At 43.8% G+C, this 19,189-nt stretch overlaps 1 pseudogene; it reads left to right on the top strand.

The window, feature by feature from the left end:
• Positions 1 to 13,270: 13,270 nt before the first annotated feature.
• LOC141415499 (SHC-transforming protein 3 pseudogene) lies at positions 13,271 to 13,789 on the top strand (annotated as a pseudogene).
• Positions 13,790 to 19,189: the final 5,400 nt, after the last annotated feature.

Genomic DNA, 19,189 nt, shown 5'->3' with positions numbered 1-19,189 from the left:
ATTAATAGTTTGTTTCTTTTTACTGCCAAGTAGTATTCCATCAACCAATTGACAGACAATTGGGTTGTTTCTACTCTTGGGCTATTTTGAAAAATGATGCTATGAATATTTTGGCACAGATTTTTTGTGGGTATCATGGGCAGATCCCAGGAGTGCAATTGTTGGGTAGATGAGTCAGTCTATGTATAACCTTTTTTTCCCTCCTGGGGATCAAACCCAGGCCCTTGCACATAGTAGGTAAGTGTCACAGGTACTTAAACTGCTTTTTTCTGAAAAGCACTGACTTCTTACTTGGGCTCATGAATTAACTAAAAGCAGGAAAGCTTGGTATCCCTGTCTCTATTTTGTATCTTCTTTGCACTGAGTTCTTCTCTAGACAGTCACTGTGCAATCATCTTGGAATCCAGGAAGGACTGGACTGTTCTATAACATCTTTACAAGGAGGGATGGAGAAAATGGTTTCCAAAGAAGGGAAGAGCAGAGCCTCCTCAGGACAGGCCACCTTCCAGGCAACAAAGAGGTGGCTGCTATAACAGAGATAATGACTGCTCTGGAACCCCTCCTAAGTCAGACTGAGATAATGGTCAACCAGGACATACCTGTGCCTGAGACTGTTTAGCTATGCCTATCTTTTGCCTCCTGCCCTAATTCTTTTTTTTAAAAATTTAATCCTAAAGCTCATGTTGTACCCTGAAGATGGCTAAAGATGGGCCAAAGTGTTTTCTTTGCCTCTTCCAGTGGCTGCCTGTGTCATGTAATAAATCTCCTTTCCTCACCTTTTCCCATCTATTTTTTGGCATGTTGGGGTGAGTGGATAGACCTAATAAGAGGAGCTTCAGGCCTGTAACTCCAGCATCATAAGCAGGCTACCACTGAGCTATACCCCAACCCTATTTTTAACCCCTTAAGAAACTTAAAACTTTTTCCAGAGTGGCTGCACAGTTTTGCATTCCCATTGGGTTAGGTTTTTCCCAATGGGTTAGATGGATGCTCTCTTGCCCTAGCATATGTTAACACTGATGTCCTCTCTGCCCTGGGGATGGAGGACCTTCAACACTCCCAGGGAGCAGGGTCCTAACATCTGATCACCTGCAGACAGAACCAGCAGTGTGAACTGCTACCAGGAAACAGCCATTAGTGTGGGCAGATTCACCATGAAGACATAGAAATTTTACTCAATAGGTCAATTCTCTGAGATACCTAGAAATATATTTGTAGGCAGCTGGTAGGACCATAGATACAAGACTGTCAAAATCAGAATCTTAAGGAAAAAAATTGTGGTAAGGTTTTTATTATAACACTTGATCTATAAACTTTTATCCTACCCTAATCTTGTACTGCCTAGGTCACCTAGCTGAATTTCTATCCCCTCTTCCTCCAACTTGTCTGTCTTTGAGGATCAGATGCCTCTTCAGGTGAGCTGGACAAAACTGGTTGGTTCTAAGAGGGCAGTCAGAGTGACCAGGAGACAACCTCTAACTTCAGTGCAATGCCATTTGCATGCTTAATGACTACATCTCCTACAGTTCTGTGACAGCTGACAGTAGCCATGGTGATGGCTAGAAAGAACCATACAAGAAGTGAAAAGAATTCCCAGAAAAATCCCTGCCCAGTCCCAGAAAAGACATGAATATTCCTCCCCTTCATTAGCCTCCCCTTCCCCTCATTTCTGTTGCTGTACATTTAAAACATCTCCACCATCAACACGAAAAGAAGTTGATGGAGGATTGAGGGGGTGGGGGGGGAGGGAGGGGGTGGAATGGGTGGTAAAGGAGGGGGTGGGGGCAGAGGGGAGAAATGACCCAAGCCTTGTATGCACATATGAATAATAAAGCAATAACAAATATAAAAAAAAAAAGAAGTTGATGGAAGAATCTATCTCTCCCTTCTCTTATTGTTGGCCAAACTTTCATTTTCTCTCAATGGGCACTCAGGGTTGTCACAATTCTGTGAGTGGAAAGGGACCTAATTTGGGGTCCAAAATTGGTAACAGCTGGAGGAAGCTGTAGCTTCCAGCCTTTCAGATTTCTACTTCTTTATCTGGGTGCTGCTTCTCCCTGCTCCTCTCTGTGTCCCTGCCTCCAGGCTTCCTGCATGGAATGGTCTCTTTGTCCCCAGGTCCTCAAGGGACTCCTGCATGCTAGGCAAGTGCCCTACCACTGAGCACCACCTGAATGCCTTTTTAGTGGGGTAGGCCCCTGGTGAGCGCCTCCAGACTGGATGAGGGGCTCCTGTTGTGGGAATCTGTGACACCTCACTGGCCACCTCCTCTTCTTCCTTTCCTCTTTCTTTTTCTTCTGCACTTCCTGTGATCTGTGTGATGGAGTTCTCACCTATTGTGTTTCCACTGCTTTACATTTTTGCTTTGCTTTCTAGTTTTTCTCAACTTTGGCATCCACGCCTATATGGGATGAATTATTTCTATCAGTTTAAATTTTCCAAAGATTTCTTTTTATTTCCCTAACATTCTTTTTTGTATCCTTCCTACCTCCATCCTTGTTTCCCTCCCTCCCTCCCTCCCTCTTCCCTTTCCATATCTTCCTTTTTAGGCAGTTTGCCTTGTTTCACAAATCTTATCTCTTTCAGGATATTCTTAATGGCTTTAGTTTTTGGTGTGTTTTCCTCTCTTGCAAAGTCTGTTTTATCCCTTCCTCCCTCTTTCCCTTCCTCCCTTTTGAGCCAGTCTGTCACTATGTGGCCCATTCTGGCCTTGAATTCCTAGGCTTAAGTGATCCTCCTGTCACAACTTCCTGAGTAGCTGGGACTACAGGTGTGTACCACTGTGTCTGGTTTCAACTTGGTCTTCTCTCTCCATTTTGGTCTCCATATTTCATGTTGGAAGTTTTCTCAGAAGAGCTCCTGCACTCTGGCTGTCCAATGACATTGCACATTGGAGATGCTTGTCTATGGTAGACCTCATGTGGAGATCTGTTAGGCCCTGTCACTTCCCGAGAGAAGTACCCAACAGTGTCCAGAGTGGAAGGACCAGGATGTATTCAGTGTGTGCTCATTGTAATACATTTGCTAACCCTGTTTGCCAGTGATGCTTGAATCCTTACCTGTAAGGGTGTCTGCCAGCACAGATGTCTCATCCTACCACCTACTGGGTGAAAGTATCTTGTTTTCTGAGGGGCAGGCAAGAAGATACAGCTTGGATGTATACACTGGGAAGGGGATCCAAGGATCAGACTACTTTTAAAGCAGAATTGTAAGTGTGCCTCCTCAATGAAGCCACCTCCTCTTTGTACATTCTTCCTGGTACCTGCCATGCCTAACTGGAAATCACAGCTCAACCTAGAGCCAGAGAGGCAGAATCTGAGTTGAGGCTCCATCTCAACTAGCCTGAGAACTTAATCTCTTCATGCCACAGTTTCCCTATCTATAAAACAGAAGTAATGACAGTGTCTACACCATTAGGATGAAAACATATTCAAACTATGTACAAGAGGACCTGGCTATTACTATGACATTGAGGGGTTCCTGTTTTAAAATCCTGGCTTTCTTGATTAGGACACTCTCCAGGAAGTTCTAGGAAGGTGGGGCTGGGATCTCTGTAGTAGACAGATTTATATTCAAGGGTTCTCCTGAGTTCTAGCAAGACACAATGTCAGCAGCTTTGCCAGGATTTTGTTTTGCTAGCTCTGTCAAGGTTGGTCATTTTGGCAATCCCCAGATTCTGGGCAGGATGACTGTCTACATTGTGTTTTGCCCTGTGCTTGGAATGTGTGCAGGAACTGAATTTCCAGTGTGGGATGGCTGACTTGCACCATGGCTGAATGGTCAGCAGGCCTTGTCTATGTGGAAAGCAACTGAGTCAAACCCTGTGTGGGACCAGTGGTCTGTGTATGACAAGCCCATCAGGGGACTCAGAAGTCCTCTCAGGTTAGAGAACCACTGTTGCTAGCTTGTTGTGGAAAACACAAAGGCTTGGAATTCTGAGGTCGGAAAGGCCTCTGGGGAAGGTCCTTGTGGCCTAAGGTACTTGATACTGACTCTCTGTATGAAAGAGAAGTAGCATACATTATATGTACATATTTTACCAACACAAGACTTTTGCACACTTACACATAATTATGTATTACACATAATACCTCCATATGAAAGTAGCAGTACAAATGATGTATGTAAATATTATAAATAAGTATAGATTGTATAAATATATTAGTATCCAGTTCATACACCATAACATATCCACATTAAAGATAAATAATACATGTAATATGCATATATGTATTATACCATGTCTTATACATATGTTAGTATCTATAATTATGTACCAATCATAAGATATTATACATCCATATGAAAGAAAAAGAATATACAATTTATACAATTATACAAATATAGGCTAAGCATATTAGTATCTGTAATTATGCATAAATTATAACATATCCACATGAAGGAGAAACTGAAGTATATAGAAATTATGTCAGTATAGGTTTTATACATATATTCATGTATATAATTATGTATCAGTCATAACACATACTTTTTCTATATGAAAGAGAAATAATACATATAATTAATACAACTTTATGCCAATATAAGTATTAGTATATGCATATTATATAGGTATATTCATACGTATTATTATGTGTAAATTATAATGTATACTATGCAACATATAAATATATAGCAATGTAATGTGTTTTATATATAATGTAATATACATAATATGTGCTTACTATTTATCAAAAAATTAAAATGATAAACATTCAACAATGATAGGGAAAACCCATATGGTGTCTAGTATAGAAATAATCTAATTAAAAGTAGCTAAACCAAGCTGATGGAGTGGCTCAAGTGGTATAGAATCTGCCCAGCAAGTGTGAGGCTCTGAGTTCAAACCCCACCAAAAAAAAGTAGCTAAACTAGCTGGATGTGTATTGGTACACACTTGTAATTCCAGCACTTGAGAGGCTGAGGCAGGAGGATAGTGAATTCCAGGTCTGCCTGTAATACATAGTAAGAACCTGTCTCATAAAACAAAACAAACAAAAAGTAGCTAAACCATCACTGACTTCAGAACTAAGAATCTGAGGTTCCCCATAGGGCCCCCTTTTGCTGGGAAAATGGAGGGGAAGGACTTCAAAGTTAAGTCCACAGTGAATTGTGCCTGCAAAAGTTCTCATTATGGCAGTGTTTATAGTATTGATACACTAGAAACAATGGAAGTGTCCAGTGATGGAGGAGTGCTGCAGGGAATTCCACTCCACAGAATATGATGATCTAGCCATGTTATAAACTGAGAAGTCTTAAAATATATATTTTAGAAGAAAAATGTGGAACATGAAATTGTTTGTACTTTATAGTCAAAAGATTATGTAGATTCCGAAGGGAATAGAGAATTCTCACTACAAGTGTTTAAACTATTTCTAAGCACACCATAGCTTCCTGGCTATATCACAGAGTGCAAATCCTTGTAGTTCGAGCTCTCACCTTTCTCCAGGGGACTGTTCCAGGGATCTTCCTATTTGAGAAAAGAATTATTTCCCTAGGATGCTGTGCTTGATGGCCTCTTTGTTTCCAAAGTGTGTTAAAGCCTTCCACTGCTTTCCTATCTCCAGTAAGTAGGACAGCATATTGAGGACTGCCCAGGGCTTACTTTGTCCCTTTTCTGTATGTGAAGTAGGCAGTGGCTTGTCCATCTCCCTCCAGTGATAATGAAATGACCTCATGCTGAGTCTGATACTCTTGTGCGCTGCCTGGTCACCATGGCAACAGTGTGATACGGTGATAGTCTCCCTCTATGAAAGTGAGATCCGAGCAGTGGCAGGGCTCAAATGAAGACTTCACTTACCCTTGTAGGATTGTCTTTGTGGGGATTGTTGGGGTCAGGTTGACTTTAGTGGGAATTCCTGCTCTGCCACCTGGTAGCTATGTTGTCCTGGCAAGTCCCTTAGCCTCTTTGGGCCTCAATGTAAAATGAGGGATAACAGGACTGATGTGATAGAATCATGAGGATCAGATGAGCCCATGCCTTTGAAAAAGTGTGGCCCCCCTGTCACTCAATGGGTGGGGAACAGAGCTTCTCAAGTGGAGGAACAATACTTTGAATGTGAGAAATAAAGAAACAGCACCTGGGAAAAGGATGAGGCTGGCTAAGCCAGCCTTTCTAACCCTTCCTTGGAGCTGACCAGGGTGCAAGGCCTACTTCTCAGGACAGAGATTCAGGTCCAGGTTTGTAGTGCTAAGTGTCTCACTCTCCTTGGTGCTGAGATGCCAGGTCCCACTGATGGGTGACCTGTGTCACAGTATTTTTATGCCAAAGATGCTCCACACCAAGTTGTGCCAATCAGTATATGGTCACCTGAGGTCCCTGCAGAGACCAGACCTGTCACCTGGACCTTGGGACCTATAGTTTGGATATGACTTGAGTCCCCCCAAAGGTTCATGTGTTGAGAACTTTGTTCCCAGAGTGGCAGGGTTTTTTCTCTTTTTTTTTGTAGGCATATATTAATTGTGCAAAGTGGTTTCCATGTGATGTTTCCATGTAAGCATATAATGAACTTTGATAAAATCCACCTCCATTATTTCTCTTTCTCATCCACTCTCCCCCCCATTTAAAACAATTTGTAATGGGTTTGATTTTCCTATTTTCATACATGTGTATGAAGTACTTTGATCATATTCACCAGGGTGGCAGCTTTGGAAGGTGATGGTGCCTTTAAGATGTGGGTCCTATGTGAAGTCCTTAGGTCCTTGCAGATGCTGCCCTTAGAAGGGTTTGTGGAACCCCAGCTTTCTCTGCTTCTGGTTTGAGATAGATGCTCTTGCTTGCTCCCACACATGCTCTGCCAGCTGCCATTCAACATGGGACTCTCACTGAAACTGAGCTGATGCAGGTGCCATGTTGCTGAGCCTCCAAACCTGTGAGCTAAATACACCTGTCTTCCTTGCCTTCATAAATAGCCTGTGTTAAGTATTTCATATAGCGATGCAGTACAGGAATAGTACAAGACTTCTCCCTCCATGATCCACTTGAGGTGTGGCTCTCATTTCTCCCCTTCTAAACAGCCTGTAGTGCTTGGCCATCCCACCGTCTTCCCATGAGATTGTGGGGAAAGAGCTCCCTTCTGTCCCCAGCCTCCTCCCCGAGGACCTCAATTTCTGGCTTTAACAAAACTGGGACTCCACAACCCTCCCTAGCATTCTATGAGGACATTCCCTCTCCCAGCCTGTCCCTCAGGAGGCACAATTAGGGGCCTTCATTTGCCTCCATCTGTCCATATATCTTAGTATGCATCCCTAGGCTGCAGTCTCCCTATGGAACTCAAGAGCTCTGGGCCTGACTGAGCCTGGCCTTTCATTGGCCAAGTCCCCCACTTTCCTCTCCCACAGCCCATTCCTGACTCCTGCTAGCCTGTGTTCTCCACACCCTCCCTTCTCTGCCATCATTTCCAAATGAACCCTCCATAACAACTCCCTCCCTGTCTTCCAGCTCATACCAAGGCAGACCAACACCTACAGAGAAAACCATACCCCTGTCCTGGGACATGACAGGGTCATAGCTGGCCCTTTATAACACACTTTCCTCTCTTGACCAGTTGACAGTATCCTTTACTTCCCTCAAGCAGATTCAAACATTCATTCTTAAATTCTTTACTTAAGTGGACCATATCACTTTTAAAGTACAACCTTGCTTTGGGGTTACAGAGAAAATCAAATGAAACATCAAAATCAAGCATGTTTTTGAGCTCCTATCACAGCCACAGACCAATTTATCTACCAGTATATCTACTCATGGTGCTGGCTCCCCAGACCCCCCAGCCTTTCCTAGCCAGCTCTGCCTGGGGGCTACTCCCCCATAACCCCATAACCTAGCTCTCTGCACTTCTGGCTTCCTGTGGATTTCCTCATTCCCTGGTCTCCCACTGGGAGGCACCAACAGGAGACCAGGGAGTGGGGAAAGAGAGGCTCAGTATTTCTTCCCTATTCCCTCCTCTTTATCAGTCATTTTAGTCTTCTTAAACTACAGCTCACCCTGTCAGCTTCTCTAAAATTCCAACTAGAATTCCACTGGCCACAGTGTGACTCAGTCTCCTTTCTTTCTCTCAACGCTGTAGGCAGACATGGCTTCTGGTTCATATGAATCCTTGATATACTACCATCCTTCTAAGTGATTTTAACCCCATCTCTAGAAGAGTGCTTTTCATGAAAGTCTCTCCATTGGAACCATGTGGAAGGTGGAAACTCCTGTGTCCTATATGTACCCTGCAGGGTCTGCTTATCAATTTTGGCCCCTTCCCAAGGGTAAGGTGTTCCATTTCCTGCATAAAAAGCAAGAGCTCTACCTGTGTTTTTTACTCTCTCTCTTTCCCATATCTTAATCTCTCCCATTCTGTTCTGCTTTCTTAAAAACATGCTACATCTTCCATCCCTGGCTGTGTTCTCTCAGCTCTACTTCTATCTATTGTATTGTGTCTTATCTTAACTTTCATTCCTTTCCTTCTTCTGTAAAGTATGATCTTTTCACTCATTTTTGTCTCTCATTCAGTTGGCACCATTCTCCTTCCTATGATGTCTGATGATGGATAATCACCACCTGCAAAAGAGAGGTCTCAGCAGACACCTTATACAACTTCTCTGAAGCAGGGTGATTCATAGTAATGACTATGGCTTCAGAGTCAGAACACTTTGCCAGCTCCTAACCTAGCATGGTCCTGGCACATTTCATAACTCCTGGGACCCTTGGCTTCCCTTTGGGCAAAATGGAATGTAAGCTATGTATAACTGGTGAGCCTTGCTCGCATGTGGGGACACTTCATCAAGGTGGTTATTGTAGTCATGACTTCATTTGTTAACCACAGTAATTATCTGTTGAAAACTATTCTTCTATGGCATCCATCAAACGAGGTTTCCATTTTATTCTCCAAATAATTCTGAGTTCTTTGTTGTTATTTTGAGAGAGGGTATTACTATAGAGACTTGGCTGGGCTAAAACTTGAGATCCTCCTGTCTCTTCCTCTTGAGTGCTGGGATTCTAGGCATGTGCCACAGTGCCTGACATTTGTCCACTTTTTTGTAGTGCCCATCTGGAAATTCTGGCATTTTTAAGTTTCAACCTCCAACCTTGGCTGCTCATCAGCACTGGTTGTCTCTACATAAGAGGCTCCACCACTCACATGCATTTCACACCTAGCCTTCACCTCTGACCTGCCTAACTCATCACCCTAATGGATTGGACCCCACTCAACCTGATCATCCCTGGAAGAATTGTGGACTTCTCTCTATATTTCTCTCAGTAGGAGATTCTAGGCTGTGGCATTACCAAATCTGGATTACCAGTCTGGGGCCAGAAGTTTCTGGGTCTTGTCAGAGAAAATTCAAAGATGGACAAAGAGGAGACTTAAGCTGGAGCTGATTTACTAACGTAAAACCAAGCCAAAGTGTGCCTCCAGGTGGGAGGATGGGCAGGCTGAAGAAGGAGCTGTGCTAAAGGTGCCAAGACCTCAAACTTTTATCGGGGGTGGGGCAGTGGACACTGGGGATGGTCATTCTTGAAAAACTGGGTTATGTGTCATTAATTTCCAGAGCCTTGGTTATGTGTCAGCAGCTCTCCCACATGTTGGGTGGGAGAGTTCTTGGCCTTGGATGGTGAGACTGGGTTATCATTTTCCATCTTCTGTAGAGTCAGTAAGACCCTGTTGTACACCACAACTTGTTCCATAATATCAGCAGTCCAGGACATAATTTCTTATCAACATCCAAGCCACTGTTCTCAGGCATCAAGTTTCTTCACTCCCTGCCTAACTCCTTTATGTTTGGGGGTGCTGGGAATAAGCAACCTCTACTGTCAGCTCCATCTGAGAGGCTCAGAAGCTGGGTACTTTCTTCTATTTTGCTAGAGACTTATAGTCTGTTTTCTATTGCTAATAACACCATCCCAGAGATGAGGTGAGCTATTTTTTAAAAGATGCTTATTTTGGCTTATGGTTCTGATCCAAGGACATGGGATTGTATGTGGCAATAGTCTTCTTGCTGGCAGAATCCTGAGGTAGCTCAGGGCATAACATGGTGAGGAGTTTCTGTGTGTGTGTGTGTGTGTGTGTGTGTGTGTGTGTGTGTGTCCTCTTTTGGCAGTACTGGGGTTTGAACTCAGGGCTTCTTTCTTGCTAGGCATGTGTTCTACCACTTGAGCCATATCCCCAGCCTCCCCAATCCCTTCTTATAAAGCAACCAAGATTCAATCAGGAGACTCCACCCTGATGACCTTGTCTAATCCTAATATCTCCAAAGGCCTGGTTTCTAAACACCATAGTCAGATTAAATTTCCATCCTCTTAATTCCTCACATTGAGGATTGGATTCCAGCATGGGTTTTCAGAGAGAAAAAACTATATTCAAACCATAGTACAAACTATCAAAATTTCATCTAAATTTGTCATTACCTAACTTTTCATCCATCTGTCCTTTTATCCATCTCTAGGTTGTTGCAAGCTGATAAGCCAGATATGTGGGCTTTAGGGAATAGGGCCTAAAATAATTGTTCAGCACTCTCCTGGAAGTGCAAAGGGCTCTCCTGTGAGTGAGGGTCTTGGCAGCTCCATTCTGATGCTGATGCACCAGTGGGCTTTTTTTTTCCTTCTATAAAATGTTCACTCCATCCTCCTGGTAGGTTTTACTGCACTATTGTGGTTTTGGAATATTAATCACCCTCTTTGATTATACTTCGTTTCATATTTAGTAAATTTATACTGGTATACATATTTTTTAAATGACCCATTTCCTTCCATTATCTTCATCATAATAAAAGAACTCAAAGTCTCCTGTTGGTTAAGGGGTTAACTGTGTGATTTTAAGATTTTTCCTCCTTGGAGACTCAGCCTGCATAGGTGTTCTCTATTCCTTTATTAGAAAAGAATTGAGGGCCAAGAGCCTAGGCTTTGAATGTGCATTCAGTGTACATTCATAATAAAAACTGAACCGAATGGCACATTCATGGCTTCTCCTTGATGTAGAAGAAAGGGTGAGTGAAAGTTTGGGGCACAGCTCACCTCCAAGAGAGTGGTCCTGTTCTCACTCAGACCTGGCCCGTTGATCATGAATTTCCTTTTAAAATTATTTTTCCTCTTTCCATAGCATCTGTCCTCTTCTTTCCAGCATCTTTGTGATCGAGCTGGGTGGATTTTTTTTCCCTCCTTTTTTTCCCACACTGCCGTTGGATAAAAGATCCCGCCCTTGATTGAAGTGGAATCTTCCACTATTGAGCGAGCCTTTGTTGAATGAGTCATCCAGTCATCCACAAGGTCGCACATTGGCTGAGGCCGCTGGAGACAGGGGATTGCCTGGCACCGGCTGCAAGGCCTGGCTTCATTCACAGAAATGCTGGCTCGCTCACTAGCCCTTTCATTCACACAAACAGCATTTCATTCACATTTTGCTGTTTTTGTCTGCTTCTAATGAAGATCATGATTTGAGAATGATGGGCTGTTCTGCTTTAGGTTTGAGGGGGATTCGGATAACCATCAAAATCGTCTATGGCTTGTGCATTTGCTGTTGCTGTGCAAGCTAGGGGAAGGGAAAAAAAGAGTGTTGGGTGGCTGTTTTGCTAGGGCTGCGGCGCAGGAGGAGAGCGGTGGGGACGCGTTTCCTGCGCGGGGTACTTCTCAGCTTCTCTATGCTCCTGCGTTCTAGGAGCCGGCTTCACTCGTGCGCCCGCCATGAGTGGCGCTTATTAAACCCCACTCCACAGAGCTCTGTGCAAGACTCAGGACCTCATGTACCACCCAGGTTCAGTTTTGGGCGTGAGAAGTCTCAGGGTGACCTGATAGTGTGCTAGAGGTGAATTCATTTGCTTGCATGTAAGTTGCTGGGAAACTTTGATAGTGAGTGTTTCACTGTGGGTAGGTTATTTTAATGCATGAGGCAGACTGGTAGAGACCACCAAGGAAGGGATCAGGGGATGTCAATGTCTGCAGCAGATCTTTTGGGGGTGGAGGGGCGCTCCCAAGGCTCTGTTCTCCTGACTGCGGGGAAGAAGGCCTATGTGTTTCATTTTAAGCTTGAGCCTGACTCCTGAAATCAAAGCATTTTTCCTCAGAATTTGAAATGCAGTGACAGCAGGTGTATTTTTTACCCTTTCTGACTGCAGGGCTGCAAGCAGCACCTGAAGGGACATTGAAATGTATTGGTAGCATTTCTTAGGATTTTTCCAGAGCTGGAACACATTCAGTTGGAATTAAACCTGAAAATCAGCCCCCTTTTTGGAATAGATTTCTGGAGCCTGTTGCCACTCATCAAAAAAGCACTATTCTTTTTTGAAATAGATTTTCAACTTAACCCTGGCTGAGAGACTGCTGTAAATTAGCAGAGACCTTGAACAGCAGAAGTTCATATGCAGGTTTGTGGAAGGTTTTTTTTTTTTTTTTTTGAGGAACTGCAATGCCACAAAGACACTCCTCATGGCTGCTCTGTTGATTTGAAAAACAAAACAAAACAAAACAAACAAAAATCAAAAAAAGTAACCAGAATATTGGTATGTTATGTTCACCTGGGGGTGCATATTCCTTTTTTTCCTATTTAAAAATTATGGTTGCTTTCCAAGTAAGAATTCATGAGGATTCGCTGAAGACTTATTCTTAAAAAGCCTTTGTCACATTTTAACGCATCGCTGTCAGACACTTTTAGGGCTCACCCAGATGAGTTGAGGGAAGAGGAAAAGCTAGCATGGAATAAGGGGTTTCTGAAAGTTCATTTGATCATTTGAAGGAACTGAATTTACCTTTGACACAAACTAGAAAAGGGGGGATGGGGAGATGCAAATCAAAGGTTGGAAGGAAATATATGGGAAGGTAGAAAAAGGCAATTTGAGAATTGATTGGCTCCAGTTGCTGTCAGAGGGTGGATGTCAGGTTTTTTTTTTTCGAGTTTGTTTTTTTTTTTTTTTTCCTGCTACAGGAAGTGATTTGCAGTGCTCACCGAGCCTTTGTTGAGAAGGGTGTCCTCACAGAGTGAGTCATGCTTTTGCTGTGTGCAGCCCAAGCAGCTGGGCGTTCGCTCCATCACAGGCAGCTATGACTTTTAGAAAGCAAGCGTTCAGCCCCAAGCAGCGGGCTCCGGGGCGGGGGCTGCCGGGCAGCGGCCGTGCTGGCTTTTAATGGTAGGAGGGCTTGGTCCTGAGACTTCGTGCTCCGTCTCCAGAAGGCGGTCCTGGGACCTCTGTTCTTAGTCCAGCTCCGGGGCCCGCGGCTAATCTGCCATGCGCGGCAGCCCGGGCCGGGGCCGGCACTAGCAGCGCCCGGGCGGATGCGGCGAGCCCACTGAGGGGCATGCTTCCACGCACCAAGTACAACCGCTTCAGGAATGACTCGGTGACATTGGCCGATGACCTTCTCCACAACCTGTCGGTAAGCGGCGGCGGCGGCAAGGTCGCCTACCTGGTGTCCTGCAAGGCGCTGCACAAGGCGCCCGAGGATGGGCCCGGCAGCCTGGGCCACCTGCTTCACAAGGTGTCCCACTTGAAACTCTCCTGCTCGGCCCTCCGCGGTCTGTCGTCGGCCGCCTGGGAGCGGGCGGGCGTGCGGCTCTCGAGCAGCTGCAGCGCGCCCAGCCTGGCCGCCCTGGACCGTAGCGCGCCCCCCGCACCCTGCGCCCAGGCCGAGAGCATGAGCGCAGCCAGGAAGGGCCGGCCGGGCGAGGAGCAGCTGCCCAGGCCCCCGCGGGGAGCGCCGCACGCCATCGACCAGGTGCTGGGGCCGGGAGTCACCTAAGTCACCAAGGTGGGTACAGGCGCTGGCCGCCCTGGCGCTGATCCCAGGTCAGGGTGCTGTGCCAGCTCCCTTCTCTGAAGGAAGGTGTGGGGAAACATCCGAGAGGGTCACATTAGAGGCCAGGAGATGCGCACTCCTTAGCAATCAGCTGGACTGGCAGTGGTGACTTTGGAAAAGGGTTGAACAATCGCGTGACCTCCCGCTGTCCTGCTTTCTCCTGGGTTCCACCCTTTTGGCATGCCTTTGACAACTGGCTTCACCAGATGTCTGGCCAGTGCCCCTTTCGCCATGGGGCGCCCATCCCTGGGACCCGGGTCCAGCCTAGCAAGCGTTTATGAAGCACACTTGTTAGACCCCAGCAGCCCCTTCGGGGATGCAGGAATGTCACTACTTCTGTGCCCTCCTCTGGTGGTGGTAGTGGCGGGGCAATTTCTTTTTCCCCGCTGCAAAAATCCCTGGCTCCTGACAGGGCAGGGCAGGCCAAAAGCTGTCTTGCTTCTTACCAGACAGGTTCTACTTTCTTCCTAGCAAGGTTTTATTTGGTGTTTGTCTTTCATTTCATTAGGAATGGTTTTGGTTTATAGTAGCGAGAGGAGAATTTAAGACTATTTCCCAGTGACTGTAGTCTTCCACTGCAATGGACACAGAGGAGCCAAGGTTGTTGCACGCAGCGCCACAGGCTGGAAAAGTTTTTCTTGCCACATAAAGAATGATAAAATCATAATGGAGTTAGTAGAATTCCTCCTTTATACAAGGGTGCCATGATATTTAAGGAGCAGAGTTCAATTGATCTGCCACGCGCTTATTTCCCTGTACCTGTCTGGCTGCAGGCAGTCATGGCCTCCCTAGCTGGACATGCTTCCCCTAGAGAAGCCGGGATAGTCCAGGTGGCATTATTTCAGTCTTGCCACCCAAGGCATGGATTTTCATTGAAAAGGACATGAGACACAAACTCTACTCCCACCTGTGTTAGTAACACCGAAGAGCCTGGAGGTTGTCTGCTCTGTAAATACTTGCTGAGATCAATTTAAAAATTCAGCAGAAGGACCCTGCAGGGAAAGTAGAGTCTCTTGGAAATCTTGTAACCAAATTTCCAAAGAAATTTTTGGGTTATCTTTAACTATGGAAAAAGTGTTTATAAATAAAGTGACCATTGGTGTAAAAATAGAGTCCTGTCACCCTGATCTGCATTTCAATTTGACCTGCTTCTTAGCCTCTGAATATGGAGCATGATATTTTACCAAAAAGGATCAGCATAAAATATGCACATTTCATTGAGTTTATCTTAAAGGAAAATGAATATTCTTCTTGTATTGCTAGTTTAAATTACATATCTAGGGGCCAAAACCAAAAATCAAAGCCAAACAAAGACCCTGAAGCCTGTGAGACAAAATATGATCCTAGTGTATATCAAATACTTGTAGAATGCTAGGATTATATTGCTATTTTTTTAAAGCCTACACTTAAAATAGACAAACAGATCTTGGCCAAGCTATTCTCAAACAATTTCCTTTAAAAAGTCACTTTGCTTAGGGCTTCAGTTTTGCTTTAGAAAGAAGGCAGATATTCAGTACCAAAGGTCAGATGTGGGAAAATACTGTTGAATGTACTAAAATAAGTCTGCTCTACTCAGACATTCTGTCCTTACAGGCTTTGTGAGTTGCCCCACCCCTAACCCCATCAGAAGTGGTATTTGAGAGTGGAGGGCTGGCTGACTCTGCTCAGAGCCTATCTGTGTCCTGGGGGCTGCAGTAACCAAGGGGACACACAGCATGATTAATTAGTGCTCTGTGCTGTTGGTGGTTTGCCTCTTGTTTATCAGCATCTGTGAATAGTGATGTCACGTGAACATAAAATCAGGTGTGATTTTTCTCCAGGCTTTCCTGGAGAAGTTTGAAATCATGCAGCAGGAAATCAGGCACTAAAGGCCAATTTCATTTCATGTGTGCATGTTTGGTTCACATGATCATGTGGGTCTCTGTTGGTGCACATGTGCAAATTTCCACATTGCCCATGTTCAGTTTAAAACCATGAAATTATTTTATTGAAACATCATGGAACTGAAAAAAACCCTTAATTTCATGTTATTTACTGATTTGAGAGTAGTTCTATTGGTATTCTTGCTTTAAAAGATCTCTGGTAGATAGAAATGAGTAATCTGTCATAATACCGGATATCAGTTATAACATCTGAAGGTTTAGAATTTGGTAAAGGACTCTTTGATATAAATTTTTTTTCTAAATTAAAGAAAGCCACAGATGTTTTCCAGCTTCCTGGAAAATTCATGTAGTGGGTCATTATAGATTTTCTCTTCTCATATAAATGTCTATTCCTAGGTGATATGAAGATATGCAGACCAGAAGGATAATTCACAACCATTTCAATTTCATCTACTTGCTTGGGGGAGATCTATAAAATACTGAAGTCTGGGAGGTTTTGATTATTTAGGAAGCATCAAACCATTTCAGCAGCAGCTCCTAGTATTAATTAATCAAGGCTCAAAAATTTAAACCTAGGCAGGAATGGGTGGCTCACACCTGTAATCCTAGCTACTCAGGAGATAGAGATCAGGAGAATTGCAGTTCAAAGCCAGCCTGGGCAAATAGTTCCCTAGAACCTATCTCAAAAATCCCTTCACAAAAATAGGGCTGAGTATGGCTCATGGTGAAGGCCCCAAGTTCAAGCCCTGGTACCACACATGCACAAAAACAAAAACAAAAACAAAACATCTGGGAAAAGCTTCTGAATAACAACAGAATTCAAAGCTCACAGCAAGTTTAATGTGTCCTTCTTGCCACCACTGAGCTTGCTGTCACATACCAGCAGATTACACAATCAGCCAGGCCTCCCTGACAGCAGCTTTGTATTCCCCTAAACATTCCTGACACTTGTTTTTTCACTTGTGGTAATGTAGGAGAGAAGGAACAAGAAAGCATGTCCTGGATAGACAGGAAAAAAAAATCCAACATCAAAACAATGAATATTGGGCTGGTGGTGCGGCTCAAGTGGTAGAGTGCCTAGGAAGTGCAAGTGAGTATCAATTATGGTGCTGTCTGCCTTTAAATTTTATCGCCCTGAAGTCAGAGCTGGCTGGGACCCTGCTCATCTGTGGCTGCTGTTGGTACTTAGCAGGTTCAAAGGCATTAGGGAAGAAAGTTAGACAAGCTAGTCCATGGGAAGAGAAAGTTCCTAAAGAGCTTCTGGGTTGATGCGGAAGAGCTGTCTGAAGACAAGCCTTCTGAAGGTAAGCCTTGACATTCAGGATGAGGCTGGAGCTGGGAGGTGTCAACATTTGACCTGAAGGACATCCCCACAAGGAGGCTCCTCCTTAGAACACATTTTAGTCCTAAAAAAGGCTAAGGGGATCTGGGAGTATAGCTCAGTAGTAGAGCATGTGCTTAGCATGTTCAAGGCCCTGCATTCAAATCCAAACCCCCCAAAAAAGATAGGACAGACCCAAGTGCCCCAAAATCAGGACATCTAATTTATTCATTTTTATATTAATTTTTAGGTGGTTCTTTCTTTTATTTTTTATTGTTTATACATTTATTCATATGTGTATACATTGTTTGGGCCACCTCTCTCCCCTGTCCCCTCAATCTCCCTCACCTGCCTCACTTCCAGGCAGAACCTGTTCTGCCCTCTTCTCTGATTTTGTTGAAGAGAAAACATAAGAGATAATAAGAAAGACATAGCATTTTTGCTAGTTTGAGATAAAGATAGCCATACAGAGAGATTCTTAGCATTGCTTCCATGCACAAGTATATTACAACCCACATCGGTTCATCTCTAACTGACCTCTTCACTACTTCCTGGTCACCTTCCCATAGTGACCTCTGCTATTTTAAGGTTACTATATTCGCTCCTCTACAGTGGCCACATCAATCACTTTCAAGTTTTAGGTTTCCTTCCCTTTCCCTATTCCTCCTGTACGTGTTCTCCCCTTAGTGTGTGACCAATGTCCAATAATATTACTGCATTTGATTTAGGTCTATAATCCACAAATGAGGAAGAACATGCAATTTCTGGCCTTCTGAGCCTGGCTAACTTTGCTTAAGATGATGTTCTCCAGTTCCATCCATTTACATGTGAATGATAAAATTTCATTCTTCATGGCTGAGTAAAATTCCATTGTGTATAGATACCACATTATCTTAATTCATTTGTCAGTAGTGGGGCATCTTGGTTGTTTCCATAACTTGGCTATTGTGAATAATGCTGCAATAAACATGGGTGTGCTGGTGCCTCTGGAGTAACCTGTGTCACATTCCTTTGGGTATATCCCCAGGAGTGAGATTGCTGGATCATATGGCAGATCAATGTTCAGATTTTTAATAAGTCTCCAAATTTTTTTCCAGAGTGTTTGCTCTAGCTTGCATTCCAAACAGGAGTGTACAAGGGTTCCTTTTTCCACCACATCCTCACCAACACCTGTTGTTGTTGGTGTTGCTAATGATGGCTACCCTAACAGGAGTGAGATGGAATCTTAGTGTGGGTTTGATTTGCATTTCCTTTATGGCCAGGGATGGTGAGCATTTTTTCATGTTTTTCTTTGGCCATTTGGACTTCTTCCTTTGAAAAATTCTGTTTAGTTCAGTTGCCCATTTCTTTATTGGTTCATTGATTTTGGGGGAGTTTAGTTTTTTAGCTCCCTGTATATTCTGGTTATCAGTCCTTTGTTTGATGTGTAGCTGGCAAATATTTTCTCCCACTCTGTGGGTGGTCTCTTCAGTTTAGGGACCATTTCTTTTGTCATACAGAAGCCTTTTAATTTCATGTAGTCCCATTTAGGACATCTAATTTAAAGCAAGCATTTAGCTATGTGAGAGGCTGAAGTCAGGAGGATCATGGTTCCAGGCCAGCTGGGATGAAAAAGTTTGTGAGACCTCAACAGAAAAATGCTGGGTGTGGTAGTGTGTGCTTGCCATTCCAGCCAGGGCAGGAGGCTAAAAAGAGGAGGATTACAGTCCAGGCCAGCATGGGCAAAAGGCAAGATCCTATCTCCAAAATAATCATAGCAACTAGCACTGGAGATGTGTCTCCAGCTGTAGAGTGCCTGCCTAGCAAGTGCAAAGACCTGAGTTCAAACCCCAATCACATCAAATAAACAAATTAACAAAATCAAGAGTTTATGAGCTCACTGCTCAGAACTTTAATACAGTGGCCAGCATTTACTGAGCATATTGGTTATGCCATTAATAAATTTTGGTGATGTCTCCATCAAACATACAGGTTTCAGTGGAATGTTTCCCTTTACTGAAGGTGAAAATGATGAATTATTTATAGGACTTTTGAACAATCAGAAAATGAGTGAATTATTATGCTGGACTATTTTTCTTTTGGAACAAAAGAACTCTTAAAAAGTTATTTTATTTTTCTCATTTATTAATCTTGTGATATTTGAGGTGATATAAATCACTTGTTTCATTAAGGTTCTATTAATCATTACAGGTAGGGTTTATAAGTTGCATTTATTCC

This window comes from Castor canadensis, chromosome 13 (assembly GCF_047511655.1).
Source record: "Castor canadensis chromosome 13, mCasCan1.hap1v2, whole genome shotgun sequence".
Taxonomy (NCBI): Eukaryota; Metazoa; Chordata; class Mammalia; order Rodentia; family Castoridae; genus Castor; species Castor canadensis.
This window is presented reverse-complemented; position numbering and strand designations above follow the sequence as displayed.